The following is a 4437-nucleotide window of genomic DNA, read 5'->3' as shown; positions in this document are numbered from 1 at the left end:
GAATAGAGGGAAGAGAGAACATTTCCAGTCCTACAAATCCACTTCAGCTTCTAACATTTACTAGTGACTGTCAGGAGCTGTTGTTATGAGCTATTGTGGGCCAGGATGCAAACACAGCTTATAGCAACTGATAACTCAGATGTCAACCCACCAGAAGAATATTTTTCAGATGGGGTACCCTGTTCAATCAAAGCTTGCAGACTACAGACTCTGAATAGTGTTGCTTTCATCTGTAATTTCTTGTGTAATAACAGTTACGATAGCTCCCTATTATCATGCATTTTCATGAAATGTGTACTTGTAATCTCATGATTGCCTCTAAGTCTTATGAGCAAACATATATCTGTGGATGGTCAGGAAAATGACTTTTCATTAGCTGTACAGTTTTAATATATAGAAAATATACTAGGAGATGCTTCATAACCAGATCTATTGCCCCACATGGACTGTAGACACTTAAAGCCTGCCTTGTTCCTTTTGCTCAGACTAACCCCAGAAAGTAACAATCTCTCCCTGCTCCAACACAAACTGCACACATTTAGCTCATTTTTTACCTCGGAGCAAGTTCAAACTAGACTAATGGCCTTTATAAATAGATCATAAGTTTAAAACTTTACAGTTACATACAAGATCAGAGTCGCAGGTGTTTTACCAAGGTTACTACACAAAGCACCCTAAGAAGGCCTGCCAGTTCTTCGCTTGCCCAATCTGCTGATAAAGAGCTATATCTCAGAGTTTGTTGCACTGGGCACTGCGCCCCCTGCCTCTGGACACTGTAGCGCCCAGAAACGCATGGCAGGCGCCTGAGGGCTGGATGCGAGCTTGATGGACCACAGCGCGCTGCCTGAACTCATGCCTGCCTCGCCTGGAGTCGCTGGAAGCTGCGCTACTCGGCGGAGGCTGGCATCCCTAGAACTGCAGGCGATCTGGAGCAACTGAAGCTGGGGCGGCTCGGCGGCCGTGGCACGCTGCAACAAACGCGAACGCAACCGCGTGAAGCTGCTAAACTTGGGCTTCCAGGCCCTGCGGCAGCACGTGCCGCACGGCAGCGCCAGCAAGAAGCTGAGTAAGGTGGAGACGCTGCGCTCCGCGGTAGAATATATTCGTGCGCAGCAGCGGCTGCTTGTGAAGCACGACGCGGTGCGCACCGCGCTTGCCAGGGGGCTGCTAGCATCGGACACTCAACCCTTGGCTGCCCGCGCGCCTCCCGCTGCCTCCCCCGCCAGTGCGTAGCTGTCCTGCGCCTCTTCATCCCCAGACCGCGTGGGCAGCTAGGAGCCTCATCGGAGGACAGTGGCTGTGAGGGAGAGCTGAGCCCCATGGAGAGCGAGCTGCTTGACTTTTCCAGTTTGTTAGGGCGCTACTGAGTACCCAGCCCCTCTAAGCCGCGTCCCTGATTGTCTCCTGGTGGACAGACCCGCTCTTCTTGCCAACGGAGCCTGGACCGATACTGTCTAGTGCAACTTGACCCAAAAACCAAGTGCTGACCTCTCCTGGACCTCCACCCCCACGGAATGACACCTTCCATCTCCCAGTCTGTCTGGCACAAGGGAAAAAAAAAGATACTTCAACTTTGAGAAACCTCTATCTTCATTAGCCCATAATTCATACATGATAACAAAATATCCACCAGCAAATTGTTCAAAATATTTGAATCATAATAGTATAAATCTTGAATTGTAAAATATTTTTACAAATATGTGTATGCTGTGCATTGGATTTTGTTATTTTGAAGAACATATAACAGTGTTGTTTAAGCATTATTCTTTTTAAAATTATTATTAAGAAAATGTTTCCATTCATTTTACACACCAATCAAAGATCCCCCTCTTTCCTCCTCCTGCTCCCCCAGCCTCCCACTCCCAACCCACCCCCTACTCCCTCCACAAGAAGGCAAGGCTTCCCATGGGGAGGAACATCCAGCAGAGGCAAGTCCAAGCCAAGCATTATTCGTGCATGCAGTGGTATACTAAAGTTCAAAAAATTGGCTTTGTGTGGTTGTGTAATTATGCTGTGTCTCAATCCTATGCCTGCAATATTTTTGTGATGTTTCAGGAATATACTTTTTGGACAGTGATTAAACATGAATGCTTTGTTGAATTTGTGAGCCACTTAATCATAAAAGTGAAAGCCTAGAAAGATGGTCATGTTACCCTAATTTATGGTGGTAGGGATTGGCATGTGTTTGCAGATTTATCCTTATGGACTGAACCTCAACCTGTAGGATATGACCCGATCATTCTGCAGAAAAAAAAATGACAGGGTAGGAAAGGATTAGAGGAAACTAAACTAGTGTTTTCCCTTGAATAGCCACCTCCTCTCTGGTAAAGAGAATTCTTCATCCTTCTGGTGTTAGAAATGTTGTTGGTCGCCAGGCAGTGGCACACGCCTTTAATCCCAGCACTCGGGAGGCAGAGGCAGGCGGATCTCTGTGAGTTCGAGGCCAGCCTGGTCTCCAAAGCGAGTTCCAGGAAAGGTGCAAAGCTACACAGAAAAACCCTGTCTTGAAAAACAAAATGTTGTTGGTGCTGTGTAAATCATTCAGGTTGTTAAGTGTTTGCAACACATGAGTGAGGACCTTAGTTCACATCCCCATTATCTATGTAAAAGTCAGTGTAGTATTACAATTTGAAACTCATCAGATAGGAGGGTCCCATTGACTAGCCTTCTTAACTGAACTGATCAGCTCTGGGTTCAGTGAGAGCCTGTCTAATAAATTGCAATGGAGATGGACTAAGAAAGGCACATGATGTTGATCTCTGGCCTTTGCATAGCGTATATTCTTCCATGCATACTTGTATGCACAAGTGTAGATGCAGAATACACTTTGCTCTCTCTCGCTCTCTCTCTCTCTCTCTCTCACACACACACACACACACACACACACACACACACACACAAATACCTTATGTGATGTCAGGATCTATTGGAGCACTGAATCTGAATTTTTCTAACTGTATTCTCAGATCACGGATAATTTTTAATATATAATTGTAATTGCATGTGTGTCTAACACATGAGTGATATTTATAAAATGTGCAGTAATATAGATCCCTTTCTCAGTACATAGATACATCTGTTCACTCAGAGGTAGCCCATGGTTATTGTCTCCTGTGTCTCCATATAATCCCCTATCCTGAAGCAGGAGACACTTCATATTCTTTAAAGGAACAAACTAATGGGACTGATGCAAAACCAATGGTCTTTTAACTGGCCAGATGGAAATGGGAGCACCTCACTTCCATTGTCACTTAAAATTGACTGTGAAATGATGCTTCTACATCAAGACCCACAACCCAGTTTACAACCTAAGACTCAAGTCGAAGTAGCTAATAGCCACAGGTGGGATTCCCTTTCCCACACCTCAAGGATTTTATTAAGACAATTAAGGTTAATAAGGGCTGGCATATAGGTCTCAAAAGCAATGGATCATAAACAAAGAAGATATCCATTTATGATGTGTTGTTCGAATCTTGGTGGTCTTATAATAAAAAAGCCAGAACCAGATATTGGGGTGAAAGCTGAAAGATCAGAGAAGCAGAGCAAGCCACAGCCAAACCTGTTTTCTCAAACTGAAAGCCACTGAGTCCTCACCCAAAAGGATCTCGGCTGAACTGCCTTAGTTCCTGTTTCCTCATGCCTTATATACCTTTCTCCACCCTGCTGTCACTTCCTGGGATTAAAGGTGTGTGCCACCACTGCCTGGCTCTTTCTCAGGTATGGCATTGAACTCACAGAAATGCAGACATATCTCTGCCTCCAGAATGATAGGATTAAACTTGTATGCCACCACTGTCTGGCCTCTATGTTTAATCTACTGCTGGCTCTGTCCTCTGATCCCCAAGCAAGCTTTATTGGGATACACAATATATAACCGCAATGATGACGTTCGTCTTTGCATCCTGAAACTTTGGAGTTTTTGTTTTTGTTTTTTTTTCCTATAGCTCTCAGAGTAGAACCTCTTATTTTCACTTTGAATTAGGGCTTTCTGCATTGTCTCCAAAACAACTCCCTGAAGTAATTGTGAGCATTAAAGAACCTGAAGATAAGTCTTCCACAGTCACATTATTAAGGCTTCTCTCCTCTGTCATAAGCTGTAGATAGAAGGATAGAAAGGGAAGGTTGTAGACCCCTGTAACCCCTACCCAACTCTGCCCCAGTTGCCGGCCAGCAGGGAAAACCCCTGTGGGAAGGGACCCCCACCAAAATCCCCCAATGGACCCTGCAATCTACATGCCCTGCCTCAGTACCCATCTGCCTGTGGCCCCAGTAACTTCCTGAGGCACAGAAACCAAACTGCCAGCTCACGTTGGACCAAGAGTAACTTCCTAAGACAGGGAATCTGCCAGCTCTCATTATCTGCCATCTCTCATTGGACCAAGAGAGGCTTCCTGAGACACAGAATTTGTCAGCTCTGACTAGACCAAAACCAATTAG

General features: G+C 45.2%; 1 pseudogene; it reads left to right on the top strand.

Annotated features, from left to right (window-relative positions):
* The first annotated feature begins 792 nt into the window (after window positions 1-792).
* LOC102923642 (achaete-scute homolog 2 pseudogene) lies at window positions 793-1367 on the top strand (annotated as a pseudogene).
* Window positions 1368-4437: the final 3070 nt, after the last annotated feature.

This window comes from Peromyscus maniculatus, chromosome 4, assembly GCF_049852395.1.
Source record: "Peromyscus maniculatus bairdii isolate BWxNUB_F1_BW_parent chromosome 4, HU_Pman_BW_mat_3.1, whole genome shotgun sequence".
Classification (NCBI taxonomy): domain Eukaryota; kingdom Metazoa; phylum Chordata; class Mammalia; order Rodentia; family Cricetidae; genus Peromyscus; species Peromyscus maniculatus.
The sequence above is the reverse complement of the archived record's forward strand: the minus strand, read 5'-3'. Positions and strand labels throughout refer to the sequence as shown.